This window comes from Corvus hawaiiensis, chromosome Z, assembly GCF_020740725.1.
Source record: "Corvus hawaiiensis isolate bCorHaw1 chromosome Z, bCorHaw1.pri.cur, whole genome shotgun sequence".
NCBI classification, from domain to species: domain Eukaryota; kingdom Metazoa; phylum Chordata; class Aves; order Passeriformes; family Corvidae; genus Corvus; species Corvus hawaiiensis.
In genome coordinates, this window is record NC_063255.1 from 176879 (window position 1) to 204158 (window position 27280).

At 53.9% G+C, this 27280-nt stretch overlaps 6 long non-coding RNA genes across 6 annotated transcripts; all 6 read right to left on the bottom strand.

The window, feature by feature from the left end:
- Window positions 1-3128: 3128 nt before the first annotated feature.
- On the bottom strand, window positions 3129-4315 carry LOC125319580. The gene is made up of 5 exons (XR_007200816.1): window positions 4235-4315; window positions 4056-4157; window positions 3467-3507; window positions 3324-3365; window positions 3129-3229 (listed from the first exon to the last, which is right to left on the bottom strand). It is a non-coding gene; the product is annotated as an uncharacterized LOC125319580 (long non-coding RNA).
- A 3128-nt stretch (window positions 4316-7443) lies between these two features.
- On the bottom strand, window positions 7444-8630 carry LOC125319564. The gene is made up of 5 exons (XR_007200802.1): window positions 8550-8630; window positions 8371-8472; window positions 7782-7822; window positions 7639-7680; window positions 7444-7544 (listed from the first exon to the last, which is right to left on the bottom strand). It is a non-coding gene; the product is annotated as an uncharacterized LOC125319564 (long non-coding RNA).
- A 3128-nt stretch (window positions 8631-11758) lies between these two features.
- On the bottom strand, window positions 11759-12945 carry LOC125319468. The gene is made up of 5 exons (XR_007200746.1): window positions 12865-12945; window positions 12686-12787; window positions 12097-12137; window positions 11954-11995; window positions 11759-11859 (listed from the first exon to the last, which is right to left on the bottom strand). It is a non-coding gene; the product is annotated as an uncharacterized LOC125319468 (long non-coding RNA).
- A 3126-nt stretch (window positions 12946-16071) lies between these two features.
- Window positions 16072-17445, bottom strand: LOC125319557. The gene is made up of 6 exons (XR_007200798.1): window positions 17346-17445; window positions 17178-17258; window positions 16999-17100; window positions 16410-16450; window positions 16267-16308; window positions 16072-16172 (listed from the first exon to the last, which is right to left on the bottom strand). It is a non-coding gene; the product is annotated as an uncharacterized LOC125319557 (long non-coding RNA).
- A 2941-nt stretch (window positions 17446-20386) lies between these two features.
- Window positions 20387-21573, bottom strand: LOC125319574. The gene is made up of 5 exons (XR_007200812.1): window positions 21493-21573; window positions 21314-21415; window positions 20725-20765; window positions 20582-20623; window positions 20387-20487 (listed from the first exon to the last, which is right to left on the bottom strand). It is a non-coding gene; the product is annotated as an uncharacterized LOC125319574 (long non-coding RNA).
- Window positions 21574-25024: 3451 nt separating this feature from the next.
- On the bottom strand, window positions 25025-25886 carry LOC125319648. The gene is made up of 3 exons (XR_007200843.1): window positions 25806-25886; window positions 25627-25728; window positions 25025-25078 (listed from the first exon to the last, which is right to left on the bottom strand). It is a non-coding gene; the product is annotated as an uncharacterized LOC125319648 (long non-coding RNA).
- Between the last annotated feature and the right edge of the window lie 1394 nt (window positions 25887-27280).

Consider the following 27280-nt stretch of genomic DNA (forward strand, 5'->3'; position numbering starts at 1 on the left):
CTGGGTTAAGAGGAGACAAAGCGATGCGGCATCGCTGAAACTTGAGCGGACCCTGGCTCTTCCTTCCTCCCTCCCTCCCCGACTCACCGCGACTCCTCGGCCGTTGCCTTCCCATGGAAAAGGTCAAGGCTTCATCGCAGAGTCCCGGTAATACTTGCGGAGAGCTCACGGAGGCAGCGAGCCGGCTCCTTCGGCCGGGCAGCAAGGGGCGGGGGGGGGGGGGGTCGGTGTAATACTAGCGGACCACCTAAAAGTCACAAATGACAATAGATGTTAAGAGCTGCACCAGAACTTGGCACCCGAGCAATAACCACTTTCTTTCCACCCGTCACGGCTTACCTCGCTCACTTGACATGGACTGCTGAGATCCGGCTTTTCCTCCTAAAAATAAAGACAAAGAACAATTCTGGAACACAGCCACCATTTACCCTTGCCCTACAAACACAAACGGTGACTGACCTTCCCATGGGAACCCGCTCACCCGCTGTGGGGCGCTCTGCCATGGATTTAATCCATCTGCATCTGAAAGATAGTGATGACAAAAGTCAAAGGGTTGCATAAGAACTTAACAGCTCCAGCCATCCTGTGTCAATCTAGGAATACCATCTAGAGGCCAAACTACACTCTACACTACAAATTTCAAGTCCCCGGGCCTTGTCCTATTACATCCATACACCAGGCTGTGCAGCAGGGCAGAGCAGCTCCGGGACAAACCCGAGCAGGCACCCGTGACACAGGAGATGACAAACAAGGGGACGCAACTAGGAGAGAAAACTCTGGGCTAGATGAGCACAAGGACCAAGAGAACGAGGAATTAGATGACCTAGGCAAGACCGGCGGTGATCCGACAAGGCTCCAAGAACCCTGGCAGAAGAGGACGCTAACAGAAAGGCTTAATCCAAGAACCGCAAAGATGGATGCCCGAGAATTGTACGGGCAGAATCCTCTAGCTGTCTTCGCATTCTTACAAATCCTCATCCCCTATAACGGATCATTGTGGCGCACAGCTGTCGATGCAGCTCAGAACAAGACCAGAAAAGACACCCGACTCAACGTTGCTAAAGAGACGCGATTCTGATGAAGTTCCAAGCTCAAGAGTCAAAGGATCAATGGTATCAGCACCACACTGAGGAACACCAAGAGCAGAGATGCTAAGAATAACGCCCAGCGTTTGCAATGAGCAGCTCAGAGGGCTAAGACAAGAGACCTGTGACACGAGATGCCCAAAAGACAGAGAACACACAATAGACAAGTGACATGCACCAGGACTGCTCTGCCCTGCACACCTGGGCATTGTGATCAAAATTAAGATTTTCCCTTTATGTTGGCCTAAGGGCCCCCTTCTTGGGTATCCCCACCTCCAAACCTGACTCAAAAATCCCTCCTGGCGAGTCCCAACTCGACACTCTGCTGTCACCCCATCTGTGGGTCACAAGCCTTGACTTATCTCTCAGACGTCTGCCTCGGGCGCAAAAGAAGGCCGCCTCGCCATCCGAGAAGCTCCTGCTGTCACCGGGCTGTTCTCTCTTAGTCGGCTACAACAAAGAAAACCGAACAAACATCAGTGCATGAACTTAGTGGCACCTCAGCCAAAACCCGACAATTCCGCCACTCACCGTCTCCTAATAGGGCCAGGGTCCTCGGGCCGCACGCTTTGGCCACTCTCCGATACTGACACTGTCGTTGCAAGGTATACCTTGATTAGGAGGAGACAAGGTGATGCGGCATTGCTGAGACTTGAGCAGACCCTCACTCCTCCTCCTCCTCCCTGACTCGATGCAACTCCCCAGCCGTTGCCAAAGGCTGCTCAGAAAGACCCTTCGAACGGAAAAAGTGAAGGCTCGGTCGAATAGTCCCATAATATTTTCAGAGGGCTCACAAGGGTGGCGAGCCAGGTCTGGCAGCAAGGAGGCTCGGAGAATACAGGCAGACCACCTAAAACACACAAATGACAACAGATGCTTAGAGCTGTACCAGAACTTGACACCCAAGGAATGACAACTTTTTCTTTCCACCACTCACCGCTTACCTTGCTCAACTCACTTTGACTGCTGCTATCCAGCTTAACCTCCTAAAAACAAAGAACAATGCTGTAAACATAGCCACCATTTACACTCGCCCTGCAAACACAAACGGTAACTCGCCTTCCTGCGGGAACCCCCTCACCCGGTGCAGGGGGCTCTGCCACGGATTTAATCCGTCTGCATCTGAAAGAAAGCGATGACAAAAGTCAAAGCGGTGCACAGGAACTTAATAGCTCCAGCCATCCTGTGTCAATCCAGGAATACCATCTTGAGGTCAAACTACACCCTACATTACAAATTTCAAGTCCCCGGGCCCGGTCCTATTACACCTATAGGCCAGGCTGTGCAGCAGGGCAGACGAGCTCCGGACCAAACCCACACAGGCTCCCGTGACACAGACGATGACGAACGAGGGGAAGCGACGAGGAGAGAAAACTCTCGGCGAGAAGAATGACCACAAGCACATCGAAGGGCTAAGGCAGAAGACACGAGACACCCAGTAGAGACAGAACACGCAGGAGACAAGCTACACAACGTGCACTATGACTGCTCTGCCTGGCTCGCCTCAGCGCTGTGATCAAAAGGGAGACTTTCCCTTTAGGGGGCCTAAAGGGGCCCCTTCTTAGACATCCCCATCTCTGAAGCTGACACAAAATTCCCTCGCGGCGAGCCCCGACCCGACACCCCGCTTGCATCCCCTCAACTTATCTCTCGGACATCCGGGGATGCGAATCCTCCTCGGGTGCAAAAGAAGGCCGCTCACCGTCCGGGAAGCTCCTGCCGTCGCCGGGCTGTTGTCTCTTAGTCAGCTACGATTAAAAAAAACCTGTCAAGGCCTGAACTTAGCGGCACGTGGCCCACTACAATTCTTGTACTCACCATCTCCTAAGATGGCAGGGGACCTCACGCTGCACGCTTCGGCCGCGCTCCGAGGCTGATGCCACCGTCGCAGGCTATACCTGAGGTAAGAGGAGACAGGCCATGTGGCATTGCTGAAACCTGAGTGGACCCTCGCTCCTCCCTCCCTCCCCGACTCGCCGCAACTCCTCGGCCATTGCCAAAGGCTACCCGGACTGCACCCTCACCTGGAAAAGGTCAGGGCTTCATCGCAGAGCTTTGCGATACTTGCGGAGGGGTCACGAGGGCGGCGAGCCGGGTCCGTCGGCCGTTCTGCGAGGGGGTTCGGCGTAATGCAAGTGGACCGCCTAAAACGCACAAATGACAATAGATGCTAAGAGCTGCGCCAGAACCTGGCGCCCAAGCAACAACAACTTTTTCTTTCCACCGGCCACTGCTTACCTCGCTCACTCGACACTGACTGCTAAGATCCGGCTTTACCACCTAAAAACAAAGACAGAGAACAATGCTAGAACATAGCCACCCGTTTACGCTTGCCCCGCAAACACAAACGGTGACTCACCTTCCTGTGGGAACCCCCTCACCTGGTATGGAGCGCTCCGCCACAGATATAATCGATCTGCGTCTGAAAGAAAGTTAATGATAAAAGTCAAAGAGCTGCATGAGAACTTAATGGCTACAGACACCTTACGTCAATCTAGGAATACCATCTAGATGGCAACTACAGCCTACATAACAAATTTCAAGTCCCCGGGCTTTGCCCTATCGCACCTATAACGCCAGACTATGCAGCAGGGCAGAGCAGCTCCGGGCCAAACCCACGCTGGCCCCTGTGACACGGGACGTGACGAACACGGGGGTGCAACACGGAGAGAAACTCCCAGTGAGAAGAACGGCCGCCAGCACCTCGAAGGGCAAAGGAAAAAGACACACGACACAAGAAGCCCAAAAGACGCAGAACACACGATAGACGAGCGACACGACACGCACCGGGACTGTTCTGTCCTACGCGCCTCAGCATTGTGATCAAAAATGAGACTTTCCCGTTATGTGGCCTAAAGGGGCCCTTTCTTGGACATCCCCGTCTCCAGAGCTAATTCAAAAATCCCTCCGACGAGTCCCGACCCAGCACATCGCTCTCGTCACCTCTGTGAGGCGTAGCCCTCGACTTACCTCTCGGCTGTCCGGGGATGCAAATCTGCATCAGGTGTGAAAGAAGGCCACCTCGCCATCTGGGAAGTTCCAGCCGTTACCAGGCCGTTGTCTCTTAGTTGGCTACAAGAAAGAGAACCAAACATCAAGGCGTGAACTTAGTGGCACCTCAGCCAGAACCCGACAGTTCCTCCACTCACCATCTCCTAAGAGGGCCGGGCTCCTTGGGGCCGCACGCTTCGGCTGCGCTCCCAGGCTGACGCTATCGTTGCGGCACATACCTGGGTTAAGAGGAGACAAAGCGATGCGGCATCGCTGAAACTTGAGCGGACCCTGGCTCTTCCTTCCTCCCTCCCTCCCCGACTCACCGCGACTCCTCGGCCGTTGCCTTCCCATGGAAAAGGTCAAGGCTTCATCGCAGAGTCCCGGTAATACTTGCGGAGAGCTCACGGAGGCAGCGAGCCGGCTCCTTCGGCCGGGCAGCAAGGGGCGGGGGGGGGGGGGGTCGGTGTAATACTAGCGGACCACCTAAAAGTCACAAATGACAATAGATGTTAAGAGCTGCACCAGAACTTGGCACCCGAGCAATAACCACTTTCTTTCCACCCGTCACGGCTTACCTCGCTCACTTGACATGGACTGCTGAGATCCGGCTTTTCCTCCTAAAAATAAAGACAAAGAACAATTCTGGAACACAGCCACCATTTACCCTTGCCCTACAAACACAAACGGTGACTGACCTTCCCATGGGAACCCGCTCACCCGCTGTGGGGCGCTCTGCCATGGATTTAATCCATCTGCATCTGAAAGATAGTGATGACAAAAGTCAAAGGGTTGCATAAGAACTTAACAGCTCCAGCCATCCTGTGTCAATCTAGGAATACCATCTAGAGGCCAAACTACACTCTACACTACAAATTTCAAGTCCCCGGGCCTTGTCCTATTACATCCATACACCAGGCTGTGCAGCAGGGCAGAGCAGCTCCGGGACAAACCCGAGCAGGCACCCGTGACACAGGAGATGACAAACAAGGGGACGCAACTAGGAGAGAAAACTCTGGGCTAGATGAGCACAAGGACCAAGAGAACGAGGAATTAGATGACCTAGGCAAGACCGGCGGTGATCCGACAAGGCTCCAAGAACCCTGGCAGAAGAGGACGCTAACAGAAAGGCTTAATCCAAGAACCGCAAAGATGGATGCCCGAGAATTGTACGGGCAGAATCCTCTAGCTGTCTTCGCATTCTTACAAATCCTCATCCCCTATAACGGATCGTTGTGGCGCACAGCTGTCGATGCAGCTCAGAACAAGACCAGAAAAGACACCCGACTCAACGTTGCTAAAGAGACGCGATTCTGATGAAGTTCCAAGCTCAAGAGTCAAAGGATCAATGGTATCAGCACCACACTGAGGAACACCAAGAGCAGAGATGCTAAGAATAACGCCCAGCGTTTGCAATGAGCAGCTCAGAGGGCTAAGACAAGAGACCTGTGACACGAGATGCCCAAAAGACAGAGAACACACAATAGACAAGTGACATGCACCAGGACTGCTCTGCCCTGCACACCTGGGCATTGTGATCAAAATTAAGATTTTCCCTTTATGTTGGCCTAAGGGCCCCCTTCTTGGGTATCCCCACCTCCAAACCTGACTCAAAAATCCCTCCTGGCGAGTCCCAACTCGACACTCTGCTGTCACCCCATCTGTGGGTCACAAGCCTTGACTTATCTCTCAGACGTCTGCCTCGGGCGCAAAAGAAGGCCGCCTCGCCATCCGAGAAGCTCCTGCTGTCACCGGGCTGTTCTCTCTTAGTCGGCTACAACAAAGAAAACCGAACAAACATCAGTGCATGAACTTAGTGGCACCTCAGCCAAAACCCGACAATTCCGCCACTCACCGTCTCCTAATAGGGCCAGGGTCCTCGGGCCGCATGCTTTGGCCACTCTCCGATACTGACACTGTCGTTGCAAGGTATACCTTGATTAGGAGGAGACAAGGTGATGCGGCATTGCTGAGACTTGAGCAGACCCTCACTCCTCCTCCTCCTCCCTGACTCGATGCAACTCCCCAGCCGTTGCCAAAGGCTGCTCAGAAAGACCCTTTGAACGGAAAAAGTGAAGGCTCGGTCGAATAGTCCCATAATATTTTCAGAGGGCTCACAAGGGTGGCGAGCCAGGTCTGGCAGCAAGGAGGCTCGGAGAATACAGGCAGACCACCTAAAACACACAAATGGCAACAGATGCTTAGAGCTGTACCAGAACTTGACACCCAAGGAATGACAACTTTTTCTTTCCACCACTCACCGCTTACCTTGCTCAACTCACTTTGACTGCTGCTATCCAGCTTAACCTCCTAAAAACAAAGAACAATGCTGTAAACATAGCCACCATTTACACTCGCCCTGCAAACACAAACGGTAACTCGCCTTCCTGCGGGAGCCCCCTCACCCGGTGCAGGGGGCTCTGCCACGGATTTAATCCGTCTGCATCTGAAAGAAAGCGATGACAAAAGTCAAAGCGGTGCACAGGAACTTAATAGCTCCAGCCATCCTGTGTCAATCCAGGAATACCATCTTGAGGTCAAACTACACCCTACATTACAAATTTCAAGTCCCCGGGCCCGGTCCTATTACACCTATAGGCCAGGCTGTGCAGCAGGGCAGACGAGCTCCGGACCAAACCCACACAGGCTCCCGTGACACAGACGATGACGAACGAGGGGAAGCGACGAGGAGAGAAAACTCTCGGCGAGAAGAATGACCACAAGCACATCGAAGGGCTAAGGCAGAAGACACGAGACACCCAGTAGAGACAGAACACGCAGGAGACAAGCTACACAACGTGCACTATGACTGCTCTGCCTGGCTCGCCTCAGCGCTGTGATCAAAAGGGAGACTTTCCCTTTAGGGGGCCTAAAGGGGCCCCTTCTTAGACATCCCCATCTCTGAAGCTGACACAAAATTCCCTCGCGGCGAGCCCCGACCCGACACCCCGCTTGCATCCCCTCAACTTATCTCTCGGACATCCGGGGATGCGAATCCTCCTCGGGTGCAAAAGAAGGCCGCTCACCGTCCGGGAAGCTCCTGCCGTCGCCGGGCTGTTGTCTCTTAGTCAGCTACGATTAAAAAAAACCTGTCAAGGCCTGAACTTAGCGGCACGTGGCCCACTACAATTCTTGTACTCACCATCTCCTAAGATGGCAGGGGACCTCACGCTGCACGCTTCGGCCGCGCTCCGAGGCTGATGCCACCGTCGCAGGCTATACCTGAGGTAAGAGGAGACAGGCCATGTGGCATTGCTGAAACCTGAGTGGACCCTCGCTCCTCCCTCCCTCCCCGACTCGCCGCAACTCCTCGGCCATTGCCAAAGGCTACCCGGACTGCACCCTCACCTGGAAAAGGTCAGGGCTTCATCGCAGAGCTTTGCGATACTTGCGGAGGGGTCACGAGGGCGGCGAGCCGGGTCCGTCGGCCGTTCTGCGAGGGGGTTCGGCGTAATGCAAGTGGACCGCCTAAAACGCACAAATGACAATAGATGCTAAGAGCTGCGCCAGAACCTGGCGCCCAAGCAACAACAACTTTTTCTTTCCACCGGCCACTGCTTACCTCGCTCACTCGACACTGACTGCTAAGATCCGGCTTTACCACCTAAAAACAAAGACAGAGAACAATGCTAGAACATAGCCACCCGTTTACGCTTGCCCCGCAAACACAAACGGTGACTCACCTTCCTGTGGGAACCCCCTCACCTGGTATGGAGCGCTCCGCCACAGATATAATCGATCTGCGTCTGAAAGAAAGTTAATGATAAAAGTCAAAGAGCTGCATGAGAACTTAATGGCTACAGACACCTTACGTCAATCTAGGAATACCATCTAGATGGCAACTACAGCCTACATAACAAATTTCAAGTCCCCGGGCTTTGCCCTATCGCACCTATAACGCCAGACTATGCAGCAGGGCAGAGCAGCTCCGGGCCAAACCCACGCTGGCCCCTGTGACACGGGACGTGACGAACACGGGGGTGCAACACGGAGAGAAACTCCCAGTGAGAAGAACGGCCGCCAGCACCTCGAAGGGCAAAGGAAAAAGACACACGACACAAGAAGCCCAAAAGACGCAGAACACACGATAGACGAGCGACACGACACGCACCGGGACTGTTCTGTCCTACGCGCCTCAGCATTGTGATCAAAAATGAGACTTTCCCGTTATGTGGCCTAAAGGGGCCCTTTCTTGGACATCCCCGTCTCCAGAGCTAATTCAAAAATCCCTCCGACGAGTCCCGACCCAGCACATCGCTCTCGTCACCTCTGTGAGGCGTAGCCCTCGACTTACCTCTCGGCTGTCCGGGGATGCAAATCTGCATCAGGTGTGAAAGAAGGCCACCTCGCCATCTGGGAAGTTCCAGCCGTTACCAGGCCGTTGTCTCTTAGTTGGCTACAAGAAAGAGAACCAAACATCAAGGCGTGAACTTAGTGGCACCTCAGCCAGAACCCGACAGTTCCTCCACTCACCATCTCCTAAGAGGGCCGGGCTCCTTGGGGCCGCACGCTTCGGCTGCGCTCCCAGGCTGACGCTATCGTTGCGGCACATACCTGGGTTAAGAGGAGACAAAGCGATGCGGCATCGCTGAAACTTGGGCGGACCCTGGCTCTTCCTTCCTCCCTCCCTCCCCGACTCACCGCGACTCCTCGGCCATTGCCTTCACATGGAAAAGGTCAAGGCTTCATCGCAGAGTCCCGGTAATACTTGCGGAGAGCTCACGGAGGCAGCGAGCCGGCTCCTTCGGCCGGGCAGCAAGGGGCGGGGGGGGGGGGGGTCGGTGTAATACTAGCGGACCACCTAAAAGTCACAAACGACAATAGATGTTAAGAGCTGCACCAGAACTTGGCACCCGAGCAATAACCACTTTCTTTCCACCCGTCACGGCTTACCTCGCTCACTTGACATGGACTGCTGAGATCCGGCTTTTCCTCCTAAAAATAAAGACAAAGAACAATTCTGGAACACAGCCACCATTTACCCTTGCCCTACAAACACAAACGGTGACTGACCTTCCCATGGGAACCCGCTCACCCGCTGTGGGGCGCTCTGCCATGGATTTAATCCATCTGCATCTGAAAGATAGTGATGACAAAAGTCAAAGGGTTGCATGAGAACTTAACAGCTCCAGCCATCCTGTGTCAATCTAGGAATACCATCTAGAGGCCAAACTACACTCTACACTACAAATTTCAAGTCCCCGGGCCTTGTCCTATTACATCCATACACCAGGCTGTGCAGCAGGGCAGAGCAGCTCCGGGACAAACCCGAGCAGGCACCCGTGACACAGGAGATGACAAACAAGGGGACGCAACTAGGAGAGAAAACTCTGGGCTAGATGAGCACAAGGACCAAGAGAACGAGGAATTAGATGACCTAGGCAAGACCGGCGGTGAGCCGACAAGGCTCCAAGAACCCTGGCAGAAGAGGACGCTAACAGAAAGGCTTAATCCAAGAACCGCAAAGATGGATGCCCGAGAATTGTACGGGCAGAATCCTCTAGCTGTCTTCGCATTCTTACAAATCCTCATCCCCTATAACGGATCATTGTGGCGCACAGCTGTCGATGCAGCTCAGAACAAGACCAGAAAAGACACCCGACTCAACGTTGCTAAAGAGACGCGATTCTGATGAAGTTCCAAGCTCAAGAGTCAAAGGATCAATGGTATCAGCACCACACTGAGGAACACCAAGAGCAGAGATGCTAAGAATAACGCCCAGCCTTTGCAATGAGCAGCTCAGAGGGCTAAGACAAGAGACCTGTGACACGAGATGCCCAAAAGACAGAGAACACACAATAGACAAGTGACATGCACCAGGACTGCTCTGCCCTGCACACCTGGGCATTGTGATCAAAATTAAGATTTTCCCTTTATGTTGGCCTAAGGGCCCCCTTCTTGGGTATCCCCACCTCCAAACCTGACTCAAAAATCCCTCCTGGCGAGTCCCAACTCGACACTCTGCTGTCACCCCATCTGTGGGTCACAAGCCTTGACTTATCTCTCAGACGTCTGCCTCGGGCGCAAAAGAAGGCCGCCTCGCCATCCGAGAAGCTCCTGCTGTCACCGGGCTGTTCTCTCTTAGTCGGCTACAACAAAGAAAACCGAACAAACATCAGTGCATGAACTTAGTGGCACCTCAGCCAAAACCCGACAATTCCGCCACTCACCGTCTCCTAATAGGGCCAGGGTCCTCGGGCCGCACGCTTTGGCCACTCTCCGATACTGACACTGTCGTTGCAAGGTATACCTTGATTAGGAGGAGACAAGGTGATGCGGCATTGCTGAGACTTGAGCAGACCCTCACTCCTCCTCCTCCTCCCTGACTCGATGCAACTCCCCAGCCGTTGCCAAAGGCTGCTCAGAAAGACCCTTTGAACGGAAAAAGTGAAGGCTCGGTCGAATAGTCCCATAATATTTTCAGAGGGCTCACAAGGGTGGCGAGCCAGGTCTGGCAGCAAGGAGGCTCGGAGAATACAGGCAGACCACCTAAAACACACAAATGGCAACAGATGCTTAGAGCTGTACCAGAACTTGACACCCAAGGAATGACAACTTTTTCTTTCCACCACTCACCGCTTACCTTGCTCAACTCACTTTGACTGCTGCTATCCAGCTTAACCTCCTAAAAACAAAGAACAATGCTGTAAACATAGCCACCATTTACACTCGCCCTGCAAACACAAACGGTAACTCGCCTTCCTGCGGGAACCCCCTCACCCGGTGCAGGGGGCTCTGCCACGGATTTAATCCGTCTGCATCTGAAAGAAAGCGATGACAAAAGTCAAAGCGGTGCACAGGAACTTAATAGCTCCAGCCATCCTGTGTCAATCCAGGAATACCATCTTGAGGTCAAACTACACCCTACATTACAAATTTCAAGTCCCCGGGCCCGGTCCTATTACACCTATAGGCCAGGCTGTGCAGCAGGGCAGACGAGCTCCGGACCAAACCCACACAGGCACCCGTGACACAGACGATGACGAACGAGGGGAAGCGACGAGGAGAGAAAACTCTCGGCGAGAAGAATGACCACAAGCACATCGAAGGGCTAAGGCAGAAGACACGAGACACCCAGTAGAGACAGAACACGCAGGAGACAAGCTACACAACGTGCACTATGACTGCTCTGCCTGGCTCGCCTCAGCGCTGTGATCAAAAGGGAGACTTTCCCTTTAGGGGGCCTAAAGGGGCCCCTTCTTAGACATCCCCATCTCTGAAGCTGACACAAAATTCCCTCGCGGCGAGCCCCGACCCGACACCCCGCTTGCATCCCCTCAACTTATCTCTCGGACATCCGGGGATGCGAATCCTCCTCGGGTGCAAAAGAAGGCCGCTCACCGTCCGGGAAGCTCCTGCCGTCGCCGGGCTGTTGTCTCTTAGTCAGCTACGATTAAAAAAAACCTGTCAAGGCCTGAACTTAGCGGCACGTGGCCCACTACAATTCTTGTACTCACCATCTCCTAAGATGGCAGGGGACCTCACGCTGCACGCTTCGGCCGCGCTCCGAGGCTGATGCCACCGTCGCAGGCTATACCTGAGGTAAGAGGAGACAGGCCACGTGGCATTGCTGAAACCTGAGTGGACCCTCGCTCCTCCCTCCCTCCCCGACTCGCCGCAACTCCTCGGCCATTGCCAAAGGCTACCCGGACTGCACCCTCACCTGGAAAAGGTCAGGGCTTCATCGCAGAGCTTTGCGATACTTGCGGAGGGGTCACGAGGGCGGCGAGCCGGGTCCGTCGGCCGTTCTGCGAGGGGGTTCGGCGTAATGCAAGTGGACCGCCTAAAACGCACAAATGACAATAGATGCTAAGAGCTGCGCCAGAACCTGGCGCCCAAGCAACAACAACTTTTTCTTTCCACCGGCCACTGCTTACCTCGCTCACTCGACACTGACTGCTAAGATCCGGCTTTACCACCTAAAAACAAAGACAGAGAACAATGCTAGAACATAGCCACCCGTTTACACTTGCCCCGCAAACACAAACGGTGACTCACCTTCCTGTGGGAACCCCCTCACCTGGTATGGAGCGCTCCGCCACAGATATAATCGATCTGCGTCTGAAAGAAAGTTAATGATAAAAGTCAAAGAGCTGCATGAGAACTTAATGGCTACAGACACCTTACGTCAATCTAGGAATACCATCTAGATGGCAACTACAGCCTACATAACAAATTTCAAGTCCCCGGGCTTTGCCCTATCGCACCTATAACGCCAGACTATGCAGCAGGGCAGAGCAGCTCCGGGCCAAACCCACGCTGGCCCCTGTGACACGGGACGTGACGAACACGGGGGTGCAACACGGAGAGAAACTCCCAGTGAGAAGAACGGCCGCCAGCACCTCGAAGGGCAAAGGAAAAAGACACACGACACAAGAAGCCCAAAAGACGCAGAACACACGATAGACGAGCGACACGACACGCACCGGGACTGTTCTGTCCTACGCGCCTCAGCATTGTGATCAAAAATGAGACTTTCCCGTTATGTGGCCTAAAGGGGCCCTTTCTTGGACATCCCCGTCTCCAGAGCTAATTCAAAAATCCCTCCGACGAGTCCCGACCCAGCACATCGCTCTCGTCACCTCTGTGAGGCGTAGCCCTCGACTTACCTCTCGGCTGTCCGGGGATGCAAATCTGCATCAGGTGTGAAAGAAGGCCACCTCGCCATCTGGGAAGTTCCAGCCGTTACCAGGCCGTTGTCTCTTAGTTGGCTACAAGAAAGAGAACCAAACATCAAGGCGTGAACTTAGTGGCACCTCAGCCAGAACCCGACAGTTCCTCCACTCACCATCTCCTAAGAGGGCCGGGCTCCTTGGGGCCGCACGCTTCGGCTGCGCTCCCAGGCTGACGCTATCGTTGCGGCACATACCTGGGTTAAGAGGAGACAAAGCGATGCGGCATCGCTGAAACTTGAGCGGACCCTGGCTCTTCCTTCCTCCCTCCCTCCCCGACTCACCGCGACTCCTCGGCCGTTGCCTTCCCATGGAAAAGGTCAAGGCTTCATCGCAGAGTCCCGGTAATACTTGCGGAGAGCTCACGGAGGCAGCGAGCCGGCTCCTTCGGCCGGGCAGCAAGGGGGGGGGGGGGGGGGTCGGTGTAATACTAGCGGACCACCTAAAAGTCACAAACGACAATAGATGTTAAGAGCTGCACCAGAACTTGGCACCCGAGCAATAACCACTTTCTTTCCACCCGTCACGGCTTACCTCGCTCACTTGACATGGACTGCTGAGATCCGGCTTTTCCTCCTAAAAATAAAGACAAAGAACAATTCTGGAACACAGCCACCATTTACCCTTGCCCTACAAACACAAATGGTGACTGACCTTCCCATGGGAACCCGCTCACCCGCTGTGGGGCGCTCTGCCATGGATTTAATCCATCTGCATCTGAAAGATAGTGATGACAAAAGTCAAAGGGTTGCATAAGAACTTAACAGCTCCAGCCATCCTGCGTCAATCTAGGAATACCATCTAGAGGCCAAACTACACTCTACACTACAAATTTCAAGTCCCCGGGCCTTGTCCTATTACATCCATACACCAGGCTGTGCAGCAGGGCAGAGCAGCTCCGGGACAAACCCGAGCAGGCACCCGTGACACAGGAGATGACAAACAAGGGGACGCAACTAGGAGAGAAAACTCTGGGCTAGATGAGCACAAGGACCAAGAGAACGAGGAATTAGATGACCTAGGCAAGACCGGCGGTGAGCCGACAAGGCTCCAAGAACCCTGGCAGAAGAGGACGCTAACAGAAAGGCTTAATCCAAGAACCGCAAAGATGGATGCCCGAGAATTGTACGGGCAGAATCCTCTAGCTGTCTTCGCATTCTTACAAATCCTCATCCCCTATAACGGATCATTGTGGCGCACAGCTGTCGATGCAGCTCAGGACAAGACCAGAAAAGACACCCGACTCAACATTGCTAAAGAGACGCGATTCTGATGAAGTTCCAAGCTCAAGAGTCAAAGGATCAATGGTATCAGCACCACACTGAGGAACACCAAGAGCAGAGATGCTAAGAATAACGCCCAGCGTTTGCAATGAGCAGCTCAGAGGGCTAAGACAAGAGACCTGTGACACGAGATGCCCAAAAGACAGAGAACACACAATAGACAAGTGACATGCACCAGGACTGCTCTGCCCTGCACACCTGGGCATTGTGATCAAAATTAAGATTTTCCCTTTATGTTGGCCTAAGGGCCCCCTTCTTGGGTATCCCCACCTCCAAACCTGACTCAAAAATCCCTCCTGGCGAGTCCCAACTCGACACTCTGCTGTCACCCCATCTGTGGGTCACAAGCCTTGACTTATCTCTCAGACGTCTGCCTCGGGCGCAAAAGAAGGCCGCCTCGCCATCCGAGAAGCTCCTGCTGTCACCGGGCTGTTCTCTCTTAGTCGGCTACAACAAAGAAAACCGAACAAACATCAGTGCATGAACTTAGTGGCACCTCAGCCAAAACCCGACAATTCCGCCACTCACCGTCTCCTAATAGGGCCAGGGTCCTCGGGCCGCACGCTTTGGCCACTCTCCGATACTGACACTGTCGTTGCAAGGTATACCTTGATTAGGAGGAGACAAGGTGATGCGGCATTGCTGAGACTTGAGCAGACCCTCACTCCTCCTCCTCCTCCCTGACTCGATGCAACTCCCCAGCCGTTGCCAAAGGCTGCTCAGAAAGACCCTTTGAACGGAAAAAGTGAAGGCTCGGTCGAATAGTCCCATAATATTTTCAGAGGGCTCACAAGGGTGGCGAGCCAGGTCTGGCAGCAAGGAGGCTCGGAGAATACAGGCAGACCACCTAAAACACACAAATGACAACAGATGCTTAGAGCTGTACCAGAACTTGACACCCAAGGAATGACAACTTTTTCTTTCCACCACTCACCGCTTACCTTGCTCAACTCACTTTGACTGCTGCTATCCAGCTTAACCTCCTAAAAACAAAGAACAATGCTGTAAACATAGCCACCATTTACACTCGCCCTGCAAACACAAACGGTAACTCGCCTTCCTGCGGGAACCCCCTCACCCGGTGCAGGGGGCTCTGCCACGGATTTAATCCGTCTGCATCTGAAAGAAAGCGATGACAAAAGTCAAAGCGGTGCACAGGAACTTAATAGCTCCAGCCATCCTGTGTCAATCCAGGAATACCATCTTGAGGTCAAACTACACCCTACATTACAAATTTCAAGTCCCCGGGCCCGGTCCTATTACACCTATAGGCCAGGCTGTGCAGCAGGGCAGACGAGCTCCGGACCAAACCCACACAGGCACCCGTGACACAGACGATGACGAACGAGGGGAAGCGACGAGGAGAGAAAACTCTCGGCGAGAAGAATGACCACAAGCACATCGAAGGGCTAAGGCAGAAGACACGAGACACCCAGTAGAGACAGAACACGCAGGAGACAAGCTACACAACGTGCACTATGACTGCTCTGCCTGGCTCGCCTCAGCGCTGTGATCAAAAGGGAGACTTTCCCTTTAGGGGGCCTAAAGGGGCCCCTTCTTAGACATCCCCATCTCTGAAGCTGACACAAAATTCCCTCGCGGCGAGCCCCGACCCGACACCCCGCTTGCATCCCCTCAACTTATCTCTCGGACATCCGGGGATGCGAATCCTCCTCGGGTGCAAAAGAAGGCCGCTCACCGTCCGGGAAGCTCCTGCCGTCGCCGGGCTGTTGTCTCTTAGTCAGCTACGATTAAAAAAAACCTGTCAAGGCCTGAACTTAGCGGCACGTGGCCCACTACAATTCTTGTACTCACCATCTCCTAAGATGGCAGGGGACCTCACGCTGCACGCTTCGGCCGCGCTCCGAGGCTGATGCCACCGTCGCAGGCTATACCTGAGGTAAGAGGAGACAGGCCATGTGGCATTGCTGAAACCTGAGTGGACCCTCGCTCCTCCCTCCCTCCCCGACTCGCCGCAACTCCTCGGCCATTGCCAAAGGCTACCCGGACTGCACCCTCACCTGGAAAAGGTCAGGGCTTCATCGCAGAGCTTTGCGATACTTGCGGAGGGGTCACGAGGGCGGCGAGCCGGGTCCGTCGGCCGTTCTGCGAGGGGGTTCGGCGTAATGCAAGTGGACCGCCTAAAACGCACAAATGACAATAGATGCTAAGAGCTGCGCCAGAACCTGGCGCCCAAGCAACAACAACTTTTTCTTTCCACCGGCCACTGCTTACCTCGCTCACTCGACACTGACTGCTAAGATCCGGCTTTACCACCTAAAAACAAAGACAGAGAACAATGCTAGAACATAGCCACCCGTTTACACTTGCCCCGCAAACACAAACGGTGACTCACCTTCCTGTGGGAACCCCCTCACCTGGTATGGAGCGCTCCGCCACAGATATAATCGATCTGCGTCTGAAAGAAAGTTAATGATAAAAGTCAAAGAGCTGCATGAGAACTTAATGGCTACAGACACCTTACGTCAATCTAGGAATACCATCTAGATGGCAACTACAGCCTACATAACAAATTTCAAGTCCCCGGGCTTTGCCCTATCGCACCTATAACGCCAGACTATGCAGCAGGGCAGAGCAGCTCCGGGCCAAACCCACGCTGGCCCCTGTGACACGGGACGTGACGAACACGGGGGTGCAACACGGAGAGAAACTCCCAGTGAGAAGAACGGCCGCCAGCACCTCGAAGGGCAAAGGAAAAAGACACACGACACAAGAAGCCCAAAAGACGCAGAACACACGATAGACGAGCGACACGACACGCACCGGGACTGTTCTGTCCTACGCGCCTCAGCATTGTGATCAAAAATGAGACTTTCCCGTTATGTGGCCTAAAGGGGCCCTTTCTTGGACATCCCCGTCTCCAGAGCTAATTCAAAAATCCCTCCGACGAGTCCCGACCCAGCACATCGCTCTCGTCACCTCTGTGAGGCGTAGCCCTCGACTTACCTCTCGGCTGTCCGGGGATGCAAATCTGCATCAGGTGTGAAAGAAGGCCACCTCGCCATCTGGGAAGTTCCAGCCGTTACCAGGCCGTTGTCTCTTAGTTGGCTACAAGAAAGAGAACCAAACATCAAGGCGTGAACTTAGTGGCACCTCAGCCAGAACCCGACAGTTCCTCCACTCACCATCTCCTAAGAGGGCCGGGCTCCTTGGGGCCGCACGCTTCGGCTGCGCTCCCAGGCTGACGCTATCGTTGCGGCACATACCTGGGTTAAGAGGAGACAAAGCGATGCGGCATCGCTGAAACTTGGGCGGACCCTGGCTCTTCCTTCCTCCCTCCCTCCCCGACTCACCGCGACTCCTCGGCCGTTGCCTTCACATGGAAAAGGTCAAGGCTTCATCGCAGAGTCCCGGTAATACTTGCGGAGAGCTCACGGAGGCAGCGAGCCGGCTCCTTCGGCCGGGCAGCAAGGGGCGGGGGGGGGGGGGGTCGGTGTAATACTAGCGGACCACCTAAAAGTCACAAATGACAATAGATGTTAAGAGCTGCACCAGAACTTGGCACCCGAGCAATAACCACTTTCTTTCCACCCGTCACGGCTTACCTCGCTCACTTGACATGGACTGCTGAGATCCGGCTTTTCCTCCTAAAAATAAAGACAAAGAACAATTCTGGAACACAGCCACCATTTACCCTTGCCCTACAAACACAAACGGTGACTGACCTTCCCATGGGAACCCGCTCACCCGCTGTGGGGCGCTCTGCCATGGATTTAATCCATCTGCATCTGAAAGATAGTGATGACAAAAGTCAAAGGGTTGCATAAGAACTTAACAGCTCCAGCCATCCTGTGTCAATCTAGGAATACCATCTAGAGGCCAAACTACACTCTACACTACAAATTTCAAGTCCCCGGGCCTTGTCCTATTACATCCATACACCAGGCTGTGCAGCAGGGCAGAGCAGCTCCGGGACAAACCCGAGCAGGCACCCGTGACACAGGAGATGACAAACAAGGGGACGCAACTAGGAGAGAAAACTCTGGGCTAGATGAGCACAAGGACCAAGAGAACGAGGAATTAGATGACCTAGGCAAGACCGGCGGTGATCCGACAAGGCTCCAAGAACCCTGGCAGAAGAGGACGCTAACAGAAAGGCTTAATCCAAGAACCGCAAAGATGGATGCCCGAGAATTGTACGGGCAGAATCCTCTAGCTGTCTTCGCATTCTTACAAATCCTCATCCCCTATAACGGATCATTGTGGCGCACAGCTGTCGATGCAGCTCAGAACAAGACCAGAAAAGACACCCGACTCAACGTTGCTAAAGAGACGCGATTCTGATGAAGTTCCAAGCTCAAGAGTCAAAGGATCAATGGTATCAGCACCACACTGAGGAACACCAAGAGCAGAGATGCTAAGAATAACGCCCAGCGTTTGCAATGAGCAGCTCAGAGGGCTAAGACAAGAGACCTGTGACACGAGATGCCCAAAAGACAGAGAACACACAATAGACAAGTGACATGCACCAGGACTGCTCTGCCCTGCACACCTGGGCATTGTGATCAAAATTAAGATTTTCCCTTTATGTTGGCCTAAGGGCCCCCTTCTTGGGTATCCCCACCTCCAAACCTGACTCAAAAATCCCTCCTGGCGAGTCCCAACTCGACACTCTGCTGTCACCCCATCTGTGGGTCACAAGCCTTGACTTATCTCTCAGACGTCTGCCTCGGGCGCAAAAGAAGGCCGCCTCGCCATCCGAGAAGCTCCTGCTGTCACCGGGCTGTTCTCTCTTAGTCGGCTACAACAAAGAAAACCGAACAAACATCAGTGCATGAACTTAGTGGCACCTCAGCCAAAACCCGACAATTCCGCCACTCACCGTCTCCTAATAGGGCCAGGGTCCTCGGGCCGCATGCTTTGGCCACTCTCCGATACTGACACTGTCGTTGCAAGGTATACCTTGATTAGGAGGAGACAAGGTGATGCGGCATTGCTGAGACTTGAGCAGACCCTCACTCCTCCTCCTCCTCCCTGACTCGATGCAACTCCCCAGCCGTTGCCAAAGGCTGCTCAGAAAGACCCTTCGAACGGAAAAAGTGAAGGCTCGGTCGAATAGTCCCATAATATTTTCAGAGGGCTCACAAGGGTGGCGAGCCAGGTCTGGCAGCAAGGAGGCTCGGAGAATACAGGCAGACCACCTAAAACACACAAATGGCAACAGATGCTTAGAGCTGTACCAGAACTTGACACCCAAGGAATGACAACTTTTTCTTTCCACCACTCACCGCTTACCTTGCTCAACTCACTTTGACTGCTGCTATCCAGCTTAACCTCCTAAAAACAAAGAACAATGCTGTAAACATAGCCACCATTTACACTCGCCCTGCAAACACAAACGGTAACTCGCCTTCCTGCGGGAGCCCCCTCACCCGGTGCAGGGGGCTCTGCCACGGATTTAATCCGTCTGCATCTGAAAGAAAGCGATGACAAAAGTCAAAGCGGTGCACAGGAACTTAATAGCTCCAGCCATCCTGTGTCAATCCAGGAATACCATCTTGAGGTCAAACTACACCCTACATTACAAATTTCAAGTCCCCGGGCCCGGTCCTATTACACCTATAGGCCAGGCTGTGCAGCAGGGCAGACGAGCTCCGGACCAAACCCACACAGGCACCCGTGACACAGACGATGACGAACGAGGGGAAGCGACGAGGAGAGAAAACTCTCGGCGAGAAGAATGACCACAAGCACATCGAAGGGCTAAGGCAGAAGACACGAGACACCCAGTAGAGACAGAACACGCAGGAGACAAGCTACACAACGTGCACTATGACTGCTCTGCCTGGCTCGCCTCAGCGCTGTGATCAAAAGGGAGACTTTCCCTTTAGGGGGCCTAAAGGGGCCCCTTCTTAGACATCCCCATCTCTGAAGCTGACACAAAATTCCCTCGCGGCGAGCCCCGACCCGACACCCCGCTTGCATCCCCTCAACTTATCTCTCGGACATCCGGGGATGCGAATCCTCCTCGGGTGCAAAAGAAGGCCGCTCACCGTCCGGGAAGCTCCTGCCGTCGCCGGGCTGTTGTCTCTTAGTCAGCTACGATTAAAAAAAACCTGTCAAGGCCTGAACTTAGCGGCACGTGGCCCACTACAATTCTTGTACTCACCATCTCCTAAGATGGCAGGGGACCTCACGCTGCACGCTTCGGCCGCGCTCCGAGGCTGATGCCACCGTCGCAGGCTATACCTGAGGTAAGAGGAGACAGGCCATGTGGCATTGCTGAAACCTGAGTGGACCCTCGCTCCTCCCTCCCTCCCCGACTCGCCGCAACTCCTCGGCCATTGCCAAAGGCTACCCGGACTGCACCCTCACCTGGAAAAGGTCAGGGCTTCATCGCAGAGCTTTGCGATACTTGCGGAGGGGTCACGAGGGCGGCGAGCCGGGTCCGTCGGCCGTTCTGCGAGGGGGTTCGGCGTAATGCAAGTGGACCGCCTAAAACGCACAGATGACAATAGATGCTAAGAGCTGCGCCAGAACCTGGCGCCCAAGCAACAACAACTTTTTCTTTCCACCGGCCACTGCTTACCTCGCTCACTCGACACTGACTGCTAAGATCCGGCTTTACCACCTAAAAACAAAGACAGAGAACAATGCTAGAACATAGCCACCCGTTTACACTTGCCCCGCAAACACAAACGGTGACTCACCTTCCTGTGGGAACCCCCTCACCTGGTATGGAGCGCTCCGCCACAGATATAATCGATCTGCGTCTGAAAGAAAGTTAATGATAAAAGTCAAAGAGCTGCATAAGAACTTAATGGCTACAGACACCTTACGTCAATCTAGGAATACCATCTAGATGGCAACTACAGCCTACATAACAAATTTCAAGTCCCCGGGCTTTGCCCTATCGCACCTATAACGCCAGACTATGCAGCAGGGCAGAGCAGCTCCGGGCCAAACCCACGCTGGCCCCTGTGACACGGGACGTGACGAACACGGGGGTGCAACACGGAGAGAAACTCCCAGTGAGAAGAACGGCCGCCAGCACCTCGAAGGGCAAAGGAAAAAGACACACGACACAAGAAGCCCAAAAGACGCAGAACACACGATAGACGAGCGACACGACACGCACCGGGACTGTTCTGTCCTACGCGCCTCAGCATTGTGATCAAAAATGAGACTTTCCCGTTATGTGGCCTAAAGGGGCCCTTTCTTGGACATCCCCGTCTCCAGAGCTAATTCAAAAATCCCTCCGACGAGTCCCGACCCAGCACATCGCTCTCGTCACCTCTGTGAGGCGTAGCCCTCGACTTACCTCTCGGCTGTCCGGGGATGCAAATCTGCATCAGGTGTGAAAGAAGGCCACCTCGCCATCTGGGAAGTTCCAGCCGTTACCAGGCCGTTGTCTCTTAGTTGGCTACAAGAAAGAGAACCAAACATCAAGGCGTGAACTTAGTGGCACCTCAGCCAGAACCCGACAGTTCCTCCACTCACCATCTCCTAAGAGGGCCGGGCTCCTTGGGGCCGCACGCTTCGGCTGCGCTCCCAGGCTGACGCTATCGTTGCGGCACATACCTGGGTTAAGAGGAGACAAAGCGATGCGGCATCGCTGAAACTTGAGCGGACCCTGGCTCTTCCTTCCTCCCTCCCTCCCCGACTCACCGCGACTCCTCGGCCGTTGCCTTCCCATGGAAAAGGTCAAGGCTTCATCGCAGAGTCCCGGTAATACTTGCGGAGAGCTCACGGAGGCAGCGAGCCAGCTCCTTCGGCCGGGCAGCAAGGGGGGGGGGGGGGGGGTCGGTGTAATACTAGCGGACCACCTAAAAGTCACAAACGACAATAGATGTTAAGAGCTGCACCAGAACTTGGCACCCGAGCAATAACCACTTTCTTTCCACCCGTCACGGCTTACCTCGCTCACTTGACATGGACTGCTGAGATCCGGCTTTTCCTCCTAAAAATAAAGACAAAGAACAATTCTGGAACACAGCCACCATTTACCCTTGCCCTACAAACACAAACGGTGACTGACCTTCCCATGGGAACCCGCTCACCCAGTGTGGGGCGCTCTGCCATGGATTTAATCCATCTGCATCTGAAAGATAGTGATGACAAAAGTCAAAGGGTTGCATAAGAACTTAACAGCTCCAGCCATCCTGTGTCAATCTAGGAATACCATCTAGAGGCCAAACTACACTCTACACTACAAATTTCAAGTCCCCGGGCCTTGTCCTATTACATCCATACACCAGGCTGTGCAGCAGGGCAGAGCAGCTCCGGGACAAACCCGAGCAGGCACCCGTGACACAGGAGATGACAAACAAGGGGACGCAACTAGGAGAGAAAACTCTGGGCTAGATGAGCACAAGGACCAAGAGAACAAGGAATTAGATGACCTAGGCAAGACCGGCGGTGAGCCGACAAGGCTCCAAGAACCCTGGCAGAAGAGGACGCTAACAGAAAGGCTTAATCCAAGAACCGCAAAGATGGATGCCCGAGAATTGTACGGGCAGAATCCTCTAGCTGTCTTCGCATTCTTACAAATCCTCATCCCCTATAACGGATCATTGTGGCGCACAGCTGTCGATGCAGCTCAGAACAAGACCAGAAAAGACACCCGACTCAACGTTGCTAAAGAGACGCGATTCTGATGAAGTTCCAAGCTCAAGAGTCAAAGGATCAATGGTATCAGCACCACACTGAGGAACACCAAGAGCAGAGATGCTAAGAATAACGCCCAGCGTTTGCAATGAGCAGCTCAGAGGGCTAAGACAAGAGACCTGTGACACGAGATGCCCAAAAGACAGAGAACACACAATAGACAAGTGACATGCACCAGGACTGCTCTGCCCTGCACACCTGGGCATTGTGATCAAAATTAAGATTTTCCCTTTATGTTGGCCTAAGGGCCCCCTTCTTGGGTATCCCCACCTCCAAACCTGACTCAAAAATCCCTCCTGGCGAGTCCCAACTCGACACTCTGCTGTCACCCCATCTGTGGGTCACAAGCCTTGACTTATCTCTCAGACGTCTGCCTCGGGCGCAAAAGAAGGCCGCCTCGCCATCCGAGAAGCTCCTGCTGTCACCGGGCTGTTCTCTCTTAGTCGGCTACAACAAAGAAAACCGAACAAACATCAGTGCATGAACTTAGTGGCACCTCAGCCAAAACCCGACAATTCCGCCACTCACCGTCTCCTAATAGGGCCAGGGTCCTCGGGCCGCACGCTTTGGCCACTCTCCGATACTGACACTGTCGTTGCAAGGTATACCTTGATTAGGAGGAGACAAGGTGATGCGGCATTGCTGAGACTTGAGCAGACCCTCACTCCTCCTCCTCCTCCCTGACTCGATGCAACTCCCCAGCCGTTGCCAAAGGCTGCTCAGAAAGACCCTTTGAACGGAAAAAGTGAAGGCTCGGTCGAATAGTCCCATAATATTTTCAGAGGGCTCACAAGGGTGGCGAGCCAGGTCTGGCAGCAAGGAGGCTCGGAGAATACAGGCAGACCACCTAAAACACACAAATGGCAACAGATGCTTAGAGCTGTACCAGAACTTGACACCCAAGGAATGACAACTTTTTCTTTCCACCACTCACCGCTTACCTTGCTCAACTCACTTTGACTGCTGCTATCCAGCTTAACCTCCTAAAAACAAAGAACAATGCTGTAAACATAGCCACCATTTACACTCGCCCTGCAAACACAAACGGTAACTCGCCTTCCTGCGGGAGCCCCCTCACCCGGTGCAGGGGGCTCTGCCACGGATTTAATCCGTCTGCATCTGAAAGAAAGCGATGACAAAAGTCAAAGCGGTGCACAGGAACTTAATAGCTCCAGCCATCCTGTGTCAATCCAGGAATACCATCTTGAGGTCAAACTACACCCTACATTACAAATTTCAAGTCCCCGGGCCCGGTCCTATTACACCTATAGGCCAGGCTGTGCAGCAGGGCAGACGAGCTCCGGACCAAACCCACACAGGCACCCGTGACACAGACGATGACGAACGAGGGGAAGCGACGAGGAGAGAAAACTCTCGGCGAGAAGAATGACCACAAGCACATCGAAGGGCTAAGGCAGAAGACACGAGACACCCAGTAGAGACAGAACACGCAGGAGACAAGCTACACAACGTGCACTATGACTGCTCTGCCTGGCTCGCCTCAGCGCTGTGATCAAAAGGGAGACTTTCCCTTTAGGGGGCCTAAAGGGGCCCCTTCTTAGACATCCCCATCTCTGAAGCTGACACAAAATTCCCTCGCGGCGAGCCCCGACCCGACACCCCGCTTGCATCCCCTCAACTTATCTCTCGGACATCCGGGGATGCGAATCCTCCTCGGGTGCAAAAGAAGGCCGCTCACCGTCCGGGAAGCTCCTGCCGTCGCCGGGCTGTTGTCTCTTAGTCAGCTACGATTAAAAAAAACCTGTCAAGGCCTGAACTTAGCGGCACGTGGCCCACTACAATTCTTGTACTCACCATCTCCTAAGATGGCAGGGGACCTCACGCTGCACGCTTCGGCCGCGCTCCGAGGCTGATGCCACCGTCGCAGGCTATACCTGAGGTAAGAGGAGACAGGCCATGTGGCATTGCTGAAACCTGAGTGGACCCTCGCTCCTCCCTCCCTCCCCGACTCGCCGCAACTCCTCGGCCATTGCCAAAGGCTACCCGGACTGCACCCTCACCTGGAAAAGGTCAGGGCTTCATCGCAGAGCTTTGCGATACTTGCGGAGGGGTCACGAGGGCGGCGAGCCGGGTCCGTCGGCCGTTCTGCGAGGGGGTTCGGCGTAATGCAAGTGGACCGCCTAAAACGCACAAATGACAATAGATGCTAAGAGCTGCGCCAGAACCTGGCGCCCAAGCAACAACAACTTTTTCTTTCCACCGGCCACTGCTTACCTCGCTCACTCGACACTGACTGCTAAGATCCAGCTTTACCACCTAAAAACAAAGACAGAGAACAATGCTAGAACATAGCCACCCGTTTACACTTGCCCCGCAAACACAAACGGTGACTCACCTTCCTGTGGGAACCCCCTCACCTGGTATGGAGCGCTCCGCCACAGATATAATCGATCTGCGTCTGAAAGAAAGTTAATGATAAAAGTCAAAGAGCTGCATAAGAACTTAATGGCTACAGACACCTTATGTCAATCTAGGAATACCATCTAGATGGCAACTACAGCCTACATAACAAATTTCAAGTCCCCGGGCTTTGCCCTATCGCACCTATAACGCCAGACTATGCAGCAGGGCAGAGCAGCTCCGGGCCAAACCCACGCTGGCCCCTGTGACACGGGACGTGACGAACACGGGGGTGCAACACGGAGAGAAACTCCCAGTGAGAAGAACGGCCGCCAGCACCTCGAAGGGCAAAGGAAAAAGACACACGACACAAGAAGCCCAAAAGACGCAGAACACACGATAGACGAGCGACACGACACGCACCGGGACTGTTCTGTCCTACGCGCCTCAGCATTGTGATCAAAAATGAGACTTTCCCGTTATGTGGCCTAAAGGGGCCCTTTCTTGGACATCCCCGTCTCCAGAGCTAATTCAAAAATCCCTCCGACGAGTCCCGACCCAGCACATCGCTCTCGTCACCTCTGTGAGGCGTAGCCCTCGACTTACCTCTCGGCTGTCCGGGGATGCAAATCTGCATCAGGTGTGAAAGAAGGCCACCTCGCCATCTGGGAAGTTCCAGCCGTTACCAGGCCGTTGTCTCTTAGTTGGCTACAAGAAAGAGAACCAAACATCAAGGCGTGAACTTAGTGGCACCTCAGCCAGAACCCGACAGTTCCTCCACTCACCATCTCCTAAGAGGGCCGGGCTCCTTGGGGCCGCACGCTTCGGCTGCGCTCCCAGGCTGACGCTATCGTTGCGGCACATACCTGGGTTAAGAGGAGACAAAGCGATGCGGCATCGCTGAAACTTGAGCGGACCCTGGCTCTTCCTTCCTCCCTCCCTCCCCGACTCACCGCGACTCCTCGGCCGTTGCCTTCCCATGGAAAAGGTCAAGGCTTCATCGCAGAGTCCCGGTAATACTTGCGGAGAGCTCACGGAGGCAGCGAGCCAGCTCCTTCGGCCGGGCAGCAAGGCGGGGGGGGGGGGGGTCGGTGTAATACTAGCGGACCACCTAAAAGTCACAAACGACAATAGATGTTAAGAGCTGCACCAGAACTTGGCACCCGAGCAATAACCACTTTCTTTCCACCCGTCACGGCTTACCTCGCTCACTTGACATGGACTGCTGAGATCTGGCTTTTCCTCCTAAAAATAAAGACAAAGAACAATTCTGGAACACAGCCACCATTTACCCTTGCCCTACAAACACAAACGGTGACTGACCTTCCCATGGGAACCCGCTCACCCGCTGTGGGGCGCTCTGCCATGGATTTAATCCATCTGCATCTGAAAGATAGTGATGACAAAAGTCAAAGGGTTGCATAAGAACTTAACAGCTCCAGCCATCCTGTGTCAATCTAGGAATACCATCTAGAGGCCAAACTACACTCTACACTACAAATTTCAAGTCCCCGGGCCTTGTCCTATTACATCCATACACCAGGCTGTGCAGCAGGGCAGAGCAGCTCCGGGACAAACCCGAGCAGGCACCCGTGACACAGGAGATGACAAACAAGGGGACGCAACTAGGAGAGAAAACTCTGGGCTAGATGAGCACAAGGACCAAGAGAACGAGGAATTAGATGACCTAGGCAAGACCGGCGGTGAGCCGACAAGGCTCCAAGAACCCTGGCAGAAGAGGACGCTAACAGAAAGGCTTAATCCAAGAACCGCAAAGATGGATGCCCGAGAATTGTACGGGCAGAATCCTCTAGCTGTCTTCGCATTCTTACAAATCCTCATCCCCTATAACGGATCATTGTGGCGCACAGCTGTCGATGCAGCTCAGAACAAGACCAGAAAAGACACCCGACTCAACATTGCTAAAGAGACGCGATTCTGATGAAGTTCCAAGCTCAAGAGTCAAAGGATCAATGGTATCAGCACCACACTGAGGAACACCAAGAGCAGAGATGCTAAGAATAACGCCCAGCCTTTGCAATGAGCAGCTCAGAGGGCTAAGACAAGAGACCTGTGACACGAGATGCCCAAAAGACAGAGAACACACAATAGACAAGTGACATGCACCAGGACTGCTCTGCCCTGCACACCTGGGCATTGTGATCAAAATTAAGATTTTCCCTTTATGTTGGCCTAAGGGCCCCCTTCTTGGGTATCCCCACCTCCAAACCTGACTCAAAAATCCCTCCTGGCGAGTCCC